Source organism: Rhinolophus ferrumequinum, chromosome 14 (assembly GCF_004115265.2).
Source record: "Rhinolophus ferrumequinum isolate MPI-CBG mRhiFer1 chromosome 14, mRhiFer1_v1.p, whole genome shotgun sequence".
NCBI lineage: Eukaryota > Metazoa > Chordata > Mammalia > Chiroptera > Rhinolophidae > Rhinolophus > Rhinolophus ferrumequinum.
The window spans coordinates 13,706,379-13,723,713 of NC_046297.1; the positions used below are offsets into that span (position 1 = coordinate 13,706,379).

At 38.3% G+C, this 17,335-nt stretch overlaps 1 protein-coding gene across 2 annotated transcripts in view; it reads right to left on the minus strand.

The window, feature by feature from the left end:
- Positions 1-16,558, minus strand: part of SGK3 (serum/glucocorticoid regulated kinase family member 3) — a 107,473-nt gene extending 90,915 nt beyond the window's left edge. Inside the window, exon 1 of one of the 2 annotated variants that reach the window (XM_033126126.1) lies at positions 16,399-16,526. The gene's annotated coding sequence lies outside the window, so the exon portion shown is untranslated. Of the gene's footprint in view, positions 1-16,398 lie in introns of both variants that reach the window. The other variant, XM_033126130.1, reaches the window with a different exon arrangement.
- Positions 16,559-17,335: the final 777 nt, after the last annotated feature.

A 17,335-nucleotide genomic window follows, 5' to 3' on the forward strand; every position in this document is an offset into this window, starting at 1 on the left:
GCACAGGGGACAGGCAAGTGGTTCAGTTTTGGGAGGCAGTGTGGGAAGGAAAATGAAGGTTAGGGAAGGTGTCCTCAAGAAGGTGGCTGTTGAGCGGAGCACTAGCAATTGGACAAGTTAGTGAACAATAGAGAGACAACATTCCAAGCACACAGGGGTGAAATAGTATAATGTGTTTGGAAGTCATTACTATTGTTGGAGCTGAGAGCATGCGCCTAGAAACGGCAGAGAACAAGTAGAGGTCAGAGGATGACCAGAGCCTGATAAGTCATGCTAAGGATCTCGGAGTTGATATTGCAAAAATAAAGAACGTTATTTCTATGTAGGAATGACAATGGTTAGATCTTTGCTTTAGATCACTTTGAAAACAATGTGGAAAATGAATGGAGAAAGGGAGAGATCAAGATGGGGGGAGAAAAATCTCTTAGGAGGGGCCACTGAGAAAGGCAGAAGATGATGACAGCCTCAAGAGGCTACAGTAGACATAGAACAGATGGGACAGACTTGAGAAATATTTAGGAGGTAACACCGTTTTTCCCCGAAAATAAGACCCAGCCGGACCATCAGCTCTAATGTACCTTCTGGAGCAAAAATTAATACAAGTCTTATTTTACTATAAGACCAGGTCTTATATAATATAATGTAATGTAATATAATGTAATATAATACCGGGTCTCATACTAATTTTTGCTCCAAAAGACGCATTAGAGCTGATTGTCTGGCTAGGTCTTATTTTTAGGGAAACACGGTATCAGGACTTTGTAAATGATAGGATACAGATAGTAATGGAGACAAAGCTCAAATGCCTCTCAGGTTTCTGGGTGGATGGTGACACTGTAAATTGAATAGGGACAACAAAAGGAAGATGAAATTGATGAAAAGTGGGCGTGAGGTACCAGGAAAAGGATAAAGAAAATACATTTTGTTTTATACATGCTGACTTTGGACAACCTGTAGGGTAATTGGACATATTAATCTGAAGGTCAAAGGATAAAGGTCAGGATAGGAACGATGGATTTGGGAGTCACCAGTACAAGATGCATGTAAACCAGGAAAAGTAACTTTAATCACCCACAGAGAGCTAGTATAACCCCCAAAATGCAATGGGCTGGAGTCAGACACCTGGGAACACAACCTGAGGGAGGAATGGCGTTATCGCCTTAATGCTTAGGTCAAGGGTCATCACTAAAGAATCCTTTCTTTGCTATTCTCCAGATCTCCTCCCTTACAGCTTCTTAGGACTTAATGCAGGAAAAGTTGTGGTATATGTCTTTCTTTGAAGTACTTAACAAAAGAGAAACAAAGTTAAGGCCGTAATATTTTATTCATTAAGACTATTACTAATTACTGACATTTATTGAACACCTACTATATCCTAAGCACTGTGTTAAGTGTTTTAGAAGTATTATTTATTTTAAACTTAGTAACAACCCTATGAGTTATGTCCTATGACTATGCCTATTCTACAGGCGAGGAAACTGAAAGTGATGGATGAACCACTATTTGAATTATGGTCTGGCTAAGTCCAGACCCCGAATCTTAACCACTGTTGGTATAATCTCTCACAGGAGCTGAAAACAGATAATGAGTCACCAGAGGCAACCTGTTACTTCAACATGTACCAATGCTTGTCAATAGCATTCATTCCAGTTGTGACCATTTTATAATATATAAATTTTAAAGAAGTAGTATTCTGGTTTTTACATATGATTACACTAAAGTTTGAATAAAGGTTCTATTAAATGCTATAGTTCAAAGACTCATTCTGCTCTAATTATAAGAGAGAACCATTATAATTGAAACCTGAGTGGTAAAAGAAAAAAAAGGTAAAAAAGACAAAAAACAAACAAACAAAACAAAAAGAAACCTCAGTGGTAAACTTTGATAATAGACATTAAAGTAAAAGAAAACTGCTTTTTAAGCTCAGAATGTTATAGCAGAATACCTCAGATGAAATGAGAAAGTGCTCCTTGCTTTTCACCTGTAAAAATAAGTCTAAAAGTCAATGCTATCTACTAGGTCAGCGTTAGATCTAGTGGGTCCCAGAAATGCTTAAGAGCAAATGCTAATCAGGGTAGTATAGAATTACCCAATAAACATAAAGTCTTCAACACAATCACTTACCCAGAAACCTTCTCCACTTGACCCAAGCTTTACATTTTAATGATTAGGAAGCGCATGAGAAGAGACTTCATTAAACTTATATACCATCCTTTTCATTAAGGATTTGGAAAATCTGTCATTTTAAGAGAGCTCCTTCTACTTCTGTACATACTTACACAATAAACCATAATGACTCATAACCACCCTCCATTACCTAAGTTAGTATTTCACAACTTGTTTTCCACATTTTCCTCCTTTGAAAACTGGACTTAAGGCAATGTACATAGAATTATGATAAATGAACTTCAATAGTAAAAGATTAAAATTAAAAACAAAAGAAAAACCCACCATACATTTGGATGGCTTGCCTCCTGATTTTTTCATGAAACCTCAAACAGATATTTAAAGTGTATTCTTTTAATAGAGGTGGAAAAAATTGTTTTGGTTCTCATAATTTTAACAATTTTTAAACAAGATATACTACTGTGATATTGTGATTTATATTAATAAATATATATATACATACACATATATATACATACATATATGTGTGTGTGTGTGTGTGTGTGTGTGTATATATATATATATATATATATTTGGTCTTTGCCCATTTATGGCACAGAGCTCCTAAAATCCTTGGAATTTCCTAAGAGATAAGACTGATGAAGGTGAAATACGGTAGGTGTCTTCTGTTATTCATATAACAAGCCTCTTTCAATCACACATGAGTTTACATTAATGAGTTTCTGGAAAGCCCCTAGGTAACTTAAGGATGGGTACTGGCTGCCAGGGAACTGATCTGATTAGATTAGACGGTTGGAATTTTCTCTTCTCTGGGGAAGAGAGGGGCTGGAGGTTGAATCAATCACCAATGGCCAATGATTTAACCAACCATGCCTATGTAATGAAACCTCCATAAAATCTCAAAAGGAGGCAGTTGGAAGAGCTTCTGAGTTCGTGCACATGGAGGTGTGGGGAGATTGGTACTCTGAGAGCGCATGGAAACTCCCGAGTTATATCCTTTTATAATAAACCAGTAATCTAGTAAGTAAACAATTTTCCCAAGTTCGGTGAGCTTCTCTAGCAAATTAATTGGAGTGGAGGGAAACTGATTTATCGCCTGTTGATCAGAACAGGTAACAACCTTGACTGCTGGTTTGTGGCTGAAGGTGGGGGAGGGCAGGTATATAGAACTAAGCCCTTACCCTGTGGAATCTCCAGGTAGGCAGTGTCAGAATTGAGTTAAATTGTAGGACACTCAGCTGACTGTCTCAGAATTGGCTGGTGTGGGGAAAACTACCACAGATTTGATGACAAGAGTACAGAAATGTTCAGAGTGTTGCGTGTAGTATAAAGGGAAAAAAAAGAGGGCATTTTTTTTCCTTTACAACGACATGAATAGGATTCCACACAGCCTTATTTGAAGCCAGGCATTGGCATCCTTTCAAAACAAAGATGATCCACCACACTGATGCATTCTCTAACAGTCACAGCATACATCAACATTTCAAAATGGGAGAAATGCTCCTAAATTTTACATTATCATTAAATTTTTACCAGAAATCACACAGATCCAGAAAACAAATAGAACAAAAAGTAGCGACAATTTCTCCGACAGCTTTGCAGGATCCGAGCCACGCTTCCAACCTGCTTTACACTGATTCCTGCAGTAAATTCCACCTGTACATTTTAGAACTTTTGCAAATGAAGTTAGAAGTTCTTGTTCACCTCAACTCATCTCTGCTGAATGGCTTGCGTGGAACTCTAAATTTAAGTACAACTGTGTTACTGTTCTCCGATTAGTGTAGAATAATTCTTGGATTCATGGCAATGCCAGGCTAAATGACACTGCAAAGAAACCCTTTGTTTTCAAATAAATCAGTGGTTGGCTTTAGATAATGCAATAAAGAATCTTATTCATGTAGTGTGCCCTAGTTAAAATTGTAAAAGTTGAGAACAACAACACAAGCTTCCACATCTATTAAGAGAATAATCTTTATTTAAAACTCTTTTTCCCCCTAAATGAATGCAATAGAACTGCATAATTTCAGAAGTGAAAGGACCTTTGAGTAATTTAGTTAAATAAAATCAAGTCACTTGCTTTGGATCACTTAACAAGTTAGTGGGAGACCACTTAACCTGGGTCTGCTGAGTTCCCTAGCCAAGGCTATTAAATATTATAGAATATTATGGACAGGTTAATATCAGCCAACATTTCTCATTGCCTACTTTGTGCCCTTCACCATGCCAAGCATTTTCACATCTATCAACTCTTCCCTAAGTCAGCTCATAAGATTTAAAAAGACTTAATAAAACAATCACATTCACTCCTTTGGACACTCAATGTTGCCAACAGAAAATATTGCCATATGATCCAAATGGTAAGAGGTAATTCAATTATTGCAGTAACCACACTACTTAAGAGGATGTGTTCCAACAACACACTCCACTCTCAGAAATTTCCCTCCCAGAAGGAGATACAGCTTTAGAAGGCTTAGGAATGCATGTGTGGGTACGAGCCTCTTTGCCAAGACCTATAAAGACTTCTGCAGCTACCTCCTCTTTCTTCATCCACTTCTGTATTTTTTCCACTACTGCATTCTTTTTTATCTTTCTGCAGCTGCTGTTTGTTCTTGAATCTATGCTTTCTTCTGATCTGGGGTCCCCTGCAATAATCTAGAAATCTGGATAATCAAGAAATGAGATAGAATTTCTCCTCTACATCCTGACTCATAGCTTTTATCTACCTAGGCCAAATGGCCTTCCAAAATGGTCATTGTTACATGATAGGACTCATTTAATGAGAGATCACTTTAACTACAAATAGTTTAAAATAAAAAAGAAAACACTGAAACGTGGGTATTTTACTTTTTATATTTTCAAAACAATAATTTATTTTTAAAATACCAAATAATTTCTATATGTAATGCAAGGCAAAGTCAAATTATAATCTTCCCCATAAACCCAAGGTGCTAAAATGTCTAAGTAGTTTTAGTTGAGGAAAATAATTTTACTGGTATTCATACTGTTGGGGAGGAAGAAATTTTCCTCTACCCTTCTAGGTTCTTCTGGTTGGTCTAAGAACTAAATTGACATGGGACAGATTAACAGGAAAAAAATAGCCAAATTAATTATGTACGTAGTTACAGTGATTCCATAAGAATAGGGGGGTTCCATAAGAATATGGAGCTCAAGGTGGGCATTTGAGGTTTATATGCCATCTGGAGCTAAGGAGAAGGGGGTATTGGTTTGGAACTTCAAAGGGGAAAAAGGTAATTCACAGTGAGATGGAAAAGCAAATGTTTGGTAAACAAATACCATTTAGTTGGGCCATCTTGAACAATGGGACAGAGAGCACAGAGCACAGTCTGATCTCTAAGCTAATTAAGACATAGATCAATAGACTGGCATTGAGAGTACTTTACATTTACAGTCAACTGATTTTTGACATGGATGCCAAGATAATTCAATGGGGAAAGAACAGTCTTTTCAACAAACGATACGAGGACAATTGTATATCCACATGCAAAAGAATAAAGTTGGAGCCCTCCCTCATACCATAAACAAAAATTAACTCAAAATAGACTATAGAGCTAAAAGTAAAAGCTAAAACTATAACCTGAGAAGAAAACACAGTAGTAAATCTCCGTAACCTTGAATTAGGCAATTATTTCTTAGATGATATGACACCACAAGCACAAGTGACAAAAGGAAAAAGAGATACATTGGACTTCATCAAAATTAAGATCTTCTGTGTTTCAATGGAAACCATAAGGAAATTTAAAAAGAAAACCCACAAAACAGAAGAAATGTTTGTAAATCACATATGTGATAAATAGTGCGCATCCAGATTATATAAAGAACACTTACAAGTCAACAAAAAAGACAAATAACTCCATTTAAAAATGGGCAAAGAATCTGAGAAGACATTTCTCCAAAGAAAATATACAAATAGTTAATAAGCACATGAAAGATGCCCAGCATCAGTAGTCATTAGGGAAATGCAAATCCAAACCTCAATGAGAAACCACCTCACACCCACTAAAATGACTAAAATCAAAAAGACAGACAAGTGTTGGTGAGGATGTGGACAAATCTGAACTCTCATACATTATTGGCTGGACTGTAAACTAGTGCAGACACTGGAATACAGTTTGGCAATGCCTTAAAAAGTCAAAAAAGAATTACCATGGGACCCAGCAATTTTGCTCCTACATATACACAAATGAAAAAATACGCGTATGTCCACACAAAAACTTACACATGAGTATTCACAGCAGCATTATTCATCATTGCCAAAAAATGGAAACAACCCAAATGTCCATTAACAAATGAATGAATACGCAAAATATGGAACACTGGTACAAATGAATATTTTTCAGCAATAAAAAGAAATGAAGTACTACGTGCTACAGCATGGATGAAACTTCAAAACATTATGCTAAATGAAATAAACCAGTCACAAAAGGCATGATTCCATTTTTAATGAAATGTCCAAAATAAGCAAATCTAGAGAAAGAGATATGTAGATTCCGAATTGCCAGGGACTGGGGGTAGGGAGTGAGGGAGGGAATATATGTAGGAATTACTGCTAATGGGTCCAGGGTTCCTTTTGGGAATGAGGAAAACGTTCTGGAATTAGATAGTGATGGTGGCTGCACAACTCTGTGACTAAACCACTGAAATGTACACTTTAAAAGGGTGAATTTAGTGGCATGGGAATTGTCTTAATAAAGCTGTTTTTGTTTGTTTGAAGTGTTAAGTGTAAGATACTCCAGTGTATGCTGCGGGTTTCTTCTGTCTTCTCTACTCACTTGTGATCCTTTTTAACTTTCTAATCACTTGGATTTCCTCAGTATCTTTTCACCATCTTTTCCCAGAACATAAACACATTTTATGAGATAATAGAAACATAGGAATTCCAACCTAAAATGTTCTTTCATTCTTACTTGGTTAGCAGGAGCTCATCCCAGTATTTGCACCTCCTGGTTGCTCTATTTCCAGGGATTAATGTAAATGCTGGTCCTTTTCATTGTTAAGGAATTTTAGAATCTGACAACAGCATGTGTCAGAGTTGACAAAGTTCACTGGCCATTGGTTGCTAACAGGAGTGTGTGACAGCTCTGCAGATAACAGCATAAGACATTTAAATTCTGTCAGTTCAAAATTGAACACATTCAGCCATTTAGAATTTTAAGCCCTTTTCTATTAGGTAAGATATATATGATATTTAAAACATGTTCAGTCAGCTTTTTTCCTGAAGTCTGGCAGCAGTTTCTAGATTACAACATTAATACAATCTCAGAATACTAAAGTAAAAATGGAAAGCCAGTTTTCATACTCATTGACCCACTTCAGCAAATGGTAATCTGAGTTATCTGTAAATCAATTCTGCCTATTCTTTCTGATGAGGGCCTTTGAGAGGAGTTAGCCTTTACCCCCTTTTCAAAGGCTCAGGGGATCTCCTGGTAAAGCCAGGTAGACCTGTTCAAATCAGTTTTGTCCTGTGTTACACACGCATGGCTACCTTCAAAACCTCACTAAGCCCCAATTTCCTCATCTGTAAAATGAAACTACACACTTAGCCCTGTAGAGTTATTATGAGTATTTAATGAAATAATGTCTCTAAAGCACCCAGCACATGGTACGTATTCAATATAAATTCCTTTCTCTTTGCTCTCCTTGGGGTAAAATACTGATCCAAAAGACAAAAATCACAAAAATCCTGGTGAAAAACTATTTAGCTTAGTGTGTACTGAAAAGAGCAGAATTATCTAAATATTAAAAGTAAACCAACCTTTATTTTCTAAAAGCACCAACAAAAGCAACAAACCCCATATGTTATTAAGTAGATCAATTATAACCATGTTGACAAGATAACAGATACCATGGGGTGGAAAATCAAGTAACTTTGCACCGATTAGGTTGGTATTGTCTAACAGTTTTATTAGGAAACAACTGAGTATCCAGTTGGCAAAGTACTGCAGGTAATTTCAGTTGAATGGTTCTTCAACTCAGCCAACAATAACTTAAGGTTTGGCCCTATTTGCAGTATCAGAATTTCCTAAGGGAAGTCTTCATAATGAATCTTAGTCCCACCACTTGAGGAGACGAAAGCCAAGTCAAGATGCCTGAGAAATACTACTAGTCCTTTGAGGCTAGAATACACACACATTCTTAAAAAAAAATATGAAACAACAACTTTGCTAAAGACATAGGGAAAAGGGACAATAGAAATATACAGATTTTTTTTTTTAAGTCAAGGAACCCACACACGATTTTTAAAACTGCTTTTACAATGGGTTACATATTCACATAGTTCAAAAACCAAGGAATTATAAAAGAGATATGGTGAAAAGTCCGCTTCTCACCCTGTTCCTATCCACTCAGTTCTCATAACCCAATCGCAAATAAATATACACTTAATTTCTTATGTTTCCTTCTAGAGTCTCTTTCTGCTTAGCGATACAAAGCAAAAATATATTCTTATTTCTTCCTTGTTTTTCTACACAGAGGTGGCGTTTTATACATATTGTTCTACAACTCAAAGGCAAACTTCTAATCCTGAAATGTCCAACAAAAGCAACAAATTCAGTGGAATGAAGAAGTACAAATTGGTAGCTACAAAATAGTCATGGAAAAGTACAGTATGGGGAATATTGTAAAAACTATGTATGGTGTCAGATCGGGACCAGACTTATCGGGGAGGATCATTTCGTAAGTTATATAAATGTCTAACCACTACACTGCACAACTGAAACTAATATAAACTAATATTCAATGTCAACTAAAAAAAATAGTCACGGGGATATAAAGTACAGTATAGGGAATAGAGTCAATAATATTGTAATAACTAGTACAGTGTCAGATGGGTGATAGACTTATTGGGGTTATCACTTTGTGAGATATATAAATGTCTAATCACTAGGTTTTGTACACCTGAAACTAATAAAAAAAAAATTCAGTGGCACAGGGACTTTTGTTTGTACTTGAGTGGACTTTTAAAAGGAGGAATAGAAATAAATGATGTTAATGTTGATGGGAATCAAAAATAAAGGAAATCTAAAGGATGACACAATATTTTAAGGGGGAAAGGGTACAGTCTTATAAATCTCGTAAAAATTCTTCTCTGCTAAATCATTGATATGCCTTATTTTTCATTAATAAAAAAATCATTTCCTTACAGACAAAAATAATTCAACAAAATATTCATGAGAAGAGAGAGTTGGGGTAAAAGGAGAACAATTAGAAAAAAGAGAAAGGGACTTGTGTTGGAACGGACTAAAATGTGAACTGTGTACATTTATGTAGACTTAGCACCACAAAACTAAGAACGATTTTTTAAAACCATAGCAAAGTCTTAACTTCTGAATGTTTATTAACAATGATCCCAGTTCAAATAAGCAAATAATATAGAATTTTCATGGTTAAGCCACCATGAATGGTAGCACCGTGTTGTTGTTTGGAGGATGAATAAACATGTGGTTTCAAAACCTTTTTCAATAACATTTATGAAAAAATAAGTCTTTAATTTCATGCAGCTTAAGCAGCTTATTGTCTTGGTGTGGAGCTCACATCTGGCCGAAGCACCTTTACAGGTGAGCTGAAGTTGGTATGAAGTCAGCTACCTGGGCCTGATCCATCCTCCACCCCCACCTCGTGAGAGAGTCTACAGGGCAACCAAACATTTCCTTCGACTAGTACTGCTTCCTCTCTACCTCCCAAGAATGGAAGGCTGATCCCTGCTTCTCAACACATGTCTCTGCTGATGAAAATCTGGAAAGGAAGCGTTTGGAATCTTGGCACAGCACTTCTCAAAGATGGCTAATCTTTGGTTTAAGATAGCCTTTTTAGTCTTCAACTCCAAAACAAAGAGGTTGTTTTTAAACCAGATATTTAGAACTTTGGGTGTATTTTCTGAAGGGAACAGTGGTCTTATCTAGGAGTTAGCTTTAAGACCAAAACATTCTCTAGTCAACCCATAATATGGCTAACATCTTCAATAGGGGGGAAAAATCACAAAACAATGCTATTGCGATGACATGAACAAAAACTTACAGTTTTAAATGTTATTGTACATGCCAACACTTAAGAAAACAAAACAACATATTTAGAGAAGAGGAGGTGGGTGGAGACTGTGGAAATTTTGAAAGGAATTACTGGGTATTCTCAAGGGCTTTGAAGGTTGAAACCGCTAGTTCTTTATAATATCTACCTTTCCTTCCAAACTAAAAGCTTTCCTTTTCTTTATTAAAGGCTTGTTCTTAACTGTACCACCATGATTAGTATCTTTTTTGCTTAAGATCAAAATGAAGAAAGGACAGAGGGAAATTTTCTTAAAGCAAAAGCTGGAAGAAAAGGAAAACAGAACAAGGTTAAACGTGGTACTAAACTCTCAGAAAAGGGGTAAGGCTGCAAAAGGATACAGGAGGAAAGTGTCGGTGATAGCTTGTGCACATGCACAGTGGGAGAAGAAAAGGGGGGTGGAGAGATGTTACCCCAGACAGAGGATGGCTGGAAAAACTGGTGGTGTTAGTGACTAGGCAGTTGTATGCATGAAATTATACTAAGTCAATGGTTACTAACTCTGAGACAGCCTATAATATAATAGGATCACCAGAACTGTCAAGGTCACCTATTCTTACCATTGGTGGGAGCTTTGTTAAACCAATTATTTCAGAAAAACGTACTTCTCATTGGGAAACTATTTCAAAACATGTAAACTTCAGCTGTTTTCATTTTTAACTAAATTTAACAGTGTTTCCTTGGCTCAAGTCCATTATTTCTGCATTTCCTTTAGTGACCACAGTCAATTTCATGTGAATATTCTGTTATTTCTTTTCTTAAATATCTTATATTTTAGATGTACTTCAAATACAAATGTTGACTGACCTCCATTGGAAGGATACATGCTTTATGCTGATTTGGATAGATCTATCGGTCCGTCCACCCCCCACCCACCTTATCCCTTTTACGAGCAGTAGTATAAATTTCCAAGAGCATTATCCAGGTTTGGGGTATGGCAGGTGGCCAGGAAACACAGTAAAATAACTGGTTTAAAAGTGCATGGAATCAATGACGTTTGTTGTTGGCTACATAAGCATGATTCTCCAACAAACAAAGCAAGCTTTTATATGAGAAATAATTTTAAATGGCATTGAAAATATGGATATGCAGACACAGAAGTTCAGAAAGATATACTCGAAAATAATAATAGTGATTATTAATGCGTAGTAGGTTTACTGGTGATTATTATTTTCTTTTAATTTTTCTTAAAAATGTATTACTTAAAAAATTGTGTTACTTTGGTGATTTAAACATTTTTAAAAATACAAAAGAATGAACACATAATAGAAATAGAAAATGGATAATTTATTAACTATAAGGTGGAGTACCATGCAGCAGTCAAAACTAATGATGTAGACCTACAGATGTCCATGATAAAGTGTTAAATAGGAAACAAAATAAACTGTATAGAATGATTCCCATTTTCAAAAAACTCCATGTACATTTATAGATACACAGATTTATATCAGCATGAGGAAAAGTCCAGAAGGATATAAAAACTTAGCAGTGGCTATTTTCATGAGTAAGATTGGAATGGAGAGAACTTATTTTTTACTTCACATGCTTCTCAGTTGCTTAAATTTAAGGGCATACATATTCCTTTGTAATTAAAAATGTTATTTAGAAAATATAAGAAACAAAACTAAAAATGGGAAAAAAATACATACAGTGTTTTCTTCATCAACTAAGGATCTGATCCCTATAGTCTTTTACCTGGTCATAAATATAATATACATGTGCATTAGATTATATAGTCATACACACACACACACACACACACACACACACACACACGCTTGTGTGGATGCTGAGTTGGAAACCAGATCATTTTAAGTTAACTTTAATCTATTTTTATCTTAAAAACAGGGAGGTAAATAACCAGAACAATCAAGTTCCTTCTCATTCTGAACTGAAGCAATTAGTCATGTCCTATTGAAGCCCCACTGTACTTGAGGACGTTTTATCCAGCAGTCAGTATACTGGCTAGTCCATCAGTGAGTCCAATTTTGTATATGAACATACTCCATACAAAGTCCCTTTTACCTAGAGAAAAAAAGATGTTTGGTATTGATTGGCATAGCAAATACATCAAGAATCTGAATGGAAGCAATTAACTTGAGTCATATTCATAACAGTATGCTATGCAAACACAACGTCATTTATTTAAAATCATGGAACAGTGAAAAGAATGACATTATTATCTCAACATATAGACACTCTCCAAAAAGAGCAAGCCTTTAAAAAGGTACAAAATCCAGGCCTTTACTCAACCAAAAGCCTGTCAAATCATCCTTACTCTCAAGTTAAATGCTAGGAAACCAGCTCTCTACATTTTAATTATCTGCAAACATTTTCTGCATATTATTTTGTTGCCTGAAAAAACCAGCTACCTATAATGACACTTTTGCACTTGGTGGCATAAAGGAACTCTGCCTGCCAATATCATATGCCAATAGTATGTTTCTAATTCTTCCCAGACTTTCTTGGATTTTCATATAAGTTTTCCCTGTATTATGGCCCCATTCGGAGAGGCAGAGCAGCGCTCTGCATGAATCTTTCACCATGAGATCTAACATCTCTTACTTTACCCACACATCTTTCTCACACTACAATTGCTCTAAGATAACCACCCTTTTTTCACTCACTCACCACCCCCACCCAAGGCAGATTTGGGTTCTGAATAATAGAAGAAATGGTGGCTAGAAGGAGATAAACTAAGGCAGGTTTTCAGGGACCTGTGGGAACTAGGAAAGGCCCTGAGAAATCGAACAAAGGCAAGGAGATGGTACACTGGCCCTAATTCCCTTTGAAAACCCCCTGGCTCACCTTCAGACAGGCAAAAAAATGTTACTGCTTGATGTTTTGAGTCGGCCTTCAGCATCTGATTTCCATGGTGTTTTCCTCCGCAGTGACAATTAACTCCAAGTTATTACTGAGTTAAAATTATTTTGACATGAACCACAAGATGTGGAATCGGCACCTCTTAGATTTACCACATTTTTCCATGAAATAGAAAAAGAAAAGGTGAAATGAGAACAAAGATGGCACCATAAGGAATGGAACAGGTAAAGGAAAAGAGAGACATTGAGGCCCTTAAAATAATGCGCGAGCTGTTTCTGTCAGGAATAACATGTTACATAATTTGAGTTTCATGAATCAGCAGTTTAGTCAGTAATTTACATGAATTTTAAAAAAGAGCCAGTGAGAGAGAGAGAAAACATGAGAATTGGAAAAGGTAAAGTAGTTTCTGAAACAAGACAGGTTTCAAAAGTATTTTATTCCACCCACACACAGAAGAATGTTGACAGGCAGATGACTCAGTCTGGCTTCATTTAGGGTTTCTTACCACTTAATACTCCTCACGAGAAAAGCCATCCCATGTCATTTTTCTTCCCTTCTCAATTTCTCCCACCAGTTAATGGCCATATTTTCCTCTCTAATCGAAGGTTTTCCATCTGGAGGTCACATACTTTAGAATACAGAGAGTTTATCCTTGAAGGATATAAATGGTTGAGGGTTATTTTTGTTTTGTTTTTTTGTTTTTTTTTTTTTAAAAGACCCTTATACTTAAATAATGGCAACATTTCAAAAACCACAGTAGTGATGTTAGACGCGTCAAAAAAATTACAATACCTAGGATCACTGTGTTTAAATTTGATCATAATTCCAAGTAGCTTAATTGAGTTCACTGACATTGAAAATCTATAGTGATCTGTAGTCCTTAAAAATGACCTTAACTGAGCAGGGAGAGACAAGAAAGCTGTCAACACAAACACTTAACTGATGTGTCTAATCTAAACTCTCTCCAAATCATACAGAACAAGTAAAGTGTTTGAGATAGAGAAAAAAATAACCAACCTATTTCCTTTTTCAAAAACCAGAGAGGATAAATCCTAACAAAGGAGTCCAAAGGGCATTCTCATCCCTTTTGGAGAAAATATGTGTATCATATGCTGTTGGAAATAAGAGAGAGACATCAGATTAGGCCTGGAAATCTTTAGGCACAAATTGATGATGGTACCATGCTTCCCCAAAAAATAAGACCTCACAGGAAAATAAGCCCTAGGGTGATTTTTCAGGATGACATCCCCTGAACATAGGCCCTGATGCGTCTTTTGGAGCAAAAATTAGTATAAGACCCAGTCTTATTTTTGGGGAAACATGGTATTTGAGAGACATATGTTTTCAAAGAGCAAGAACTACGAAGTCATTTGGAGTCATTCATTCCACAAAGGTTTATTACAGACTGGCACATGCCAGGTACTGTCCACATACCTGCTCCTTTTTCAAGTTCTGCCTCTTACCAGCTGTGCAATGCTGGCTAAAGCTTTTTAATATTTCTATGCCTCAGTTTCCTCATTTATTAAAAACAGGAATAAAAAATGGCTACCAACCTCACAGAGTCTCTCTGAAGAGCAAATAAGTATGTCTGGAAGCACTTTGTAAACCATGAAAGTGTTGTCATTTGGCTGAATTGAAACTACTAACGTCTGTTGTGCCATAAATTATAGCAGAGGAAAGGGAGCCCTCCTGATTCCAGGAGACACTTCATAATCCTATTAAATAAGGCTTTAGAGTCTCATTTAATCATCTCCCTGGAAATCTGGATATACAACAGAGAGAAAGTAAGTCAGTATGACGTGCAGATTTTGACATTAGATTCATAATCACCATAATGACAAGAACCATGTCTATTTTATTCACTAATCTGGTCATCAGGCCAAGGCACTCCTTTAAAAGAGGGCATTTTAATTCTGGAAAAATATTCTCTCTATATATCTGCAAATCACAAAATGGACACCTACAAGTATAAAAATGTTTTACTTTATAGTACATTTCCACATTCAAGCTGACCCTTAAAATCTAAGCTTCGGTACATCAATAGTCAAACAGATTGGAGACAAAGCTGCTTTTAAAAACAAAATTAGGCTCCATGCAGTGGCAGTTGAAGAAAGGAGGAAGTTCTGGTCTCTCCAGTGTTAGCTAACATGGGCATGATGGCAGATAGGAAAGACCATCTTATAGAAGATGGTAGGGATGAGAGCTGCAGGGAAGAGGTCCAGAAGAGGTCCAGAAGAGGAGGGCTGGCAGCTTGTCTTACAGGAGGGGTAGCCAAAGGGTCCTGAAGGCACACTCAGTCCTAAAACATGCCTGAAACTTCCTCTCATATTTCTAGCTCTTGCAATGACATTGGGGAACTGAAGTACACAGAGCCTCTTCATTGCTAGAACCGCTATAATATCTTAAGTTAACAATTTGAGTTAATATTTATAAAACTCTTAGAAAGAGCCCAGCACGTAGTAAGAGCTAACTAAGTGTTTGTTAAATAAATAAAGCACTTTCCAGACTGGCTGGTTGATACCTCAACCTAGTGACAGCGATCTAGATAATCAAAACACACAACAGCCTAATATTTTCTACCTTGATAAAATTTTAGAAACTGTAGTGCTCTAAATTTATTTCTGCATCTCAAGTATACCCTATATAGTCTTTTGTGCAGGACTGAAATTCTACTCTTGGTTCAGAAATCACTGTGCAAAGACCAAGTAATGAAAGAGTTTAAGTCTCAAGAGATGAATTCTTTCTTTTCTCTTTCCAAATAACCACCACGAAAAATGACAAAATCTAAAAATATCAAAGCACTTCTAGATAGCACATACCAATGCTAAAACTGTGGGTATCGACAGAGCCAAACTCACTTGAAAAGAGACGGAGAGGGTTCAAATCGCAGAGAACTTAAAGGGCAGCAACATATTCAAAGTGTCATGACGACTACAGGTCCACTGACAACAGGTTGCTGATTCCCGTGCCCTCCACTCCCCAGGCCTCCTCTGTCCCCGACTCTCGCAGGTGACCCGCAACTACTTTCCACCACAGGTGGGGGTCTCCCACCCTCCGGGTTCCCGGCCGCCCCGCGCTCCGAAGCTGCGCACGAGTTAATTAACTGTGTCCATCCACCGATACCACTCGGGAGTTTAGGAATCAAACAGCAGCAACCGATTCACCTCGAGGAAACAAAGAGCACAAACTCTCAGAGTCGGGCTGAGGGGGGAGCTGCCAGGGGACCCGGGAAAGGCACGTTTGCTCGGAGGCGAGGCAGCAGTCGAGGCCCGGACACCCCTCGCCCCGCCCCGTCTCACCCGCCCGGGGGGCTCCGACTGCGGCCCGGACGCGCGCGGACCCTAACGCCCGCCCACCCGCCTTGGGTCCCTCCAGCCCCGCACCTACCCCGCTCCACTGTGCTGCCTCCCCGCGCGGCGGGCGCGGAGCCGAGCGCACTCGCTCTTCCTCCTTCCCCGCAGGGCCGCCGGGCGCCGGCGTTTCCTCCCTGACGCGTCACGGCGGCCGGCGGCTCCTCCCGCAGTGCGCGCGGGGCGGCCGGGGAAAGCCGGGTGGGCGGCGGGCAGCGCGCCGGGAAGGCGCCCGCTCCAAGCCGAGGGGCGCTGGGCAGGAGCCGCAGGCTGGGCGACCCTGCTGAGACCCGCCGCGGAAACCAGCTCGGTAGGCGCTCTCTTTTCCGAGGACCCCCGCGATAGCCCGGGCCCCCGGCCCGCCTTGTGCGCAAAGTTCAGGGGACACCAATGATCCCGTCTAGAGGCCCAGACTCTTGGATGTTTCCCGCCGCTCAGCTGATCTCGACCGCTGCCCTGGGGCCCAAGAGCGGCCTGGGCCAACGCGCCCGGGCCCGGCTGCTGAAGATGACACCGGTGTGTCCCGGGAGCAGGACCGCTGGACAGCCAGAGGGTCAGAGCCACCCCAGGAATGGCTTGGTGGGCCTGTGGCTTGGGGTAAACTGGAAAGTCAAAAAATATCCAAATAACCTAGGCGATAACTATGCTTCATTTAGCATTACTTGAAGTTCTTTTTCATCAACAAAGTTTTGGCCTTTTGTGTTTATAGACGGGGAGAGCGGTCACAAATTGGCAGATCTTGCGTACAAAGAAATCTCCTTTCTACATGTCTTTGTAGATCTACTAACTACTGTTTTTTCATTCCCATTAATCTCCAAGTCAGCTGAGGGCACACTTTACAACTTATTACTCTTTCTTATTCTTCAAATATAGAAGTTGCATTTTAGGCCCACTTATTTGCCTCTTTTTTCCGGATAAGATAAAGAGAGGTATAGAACGTGAATGGAGAACTAAGAATTACATAATTCAGTGGG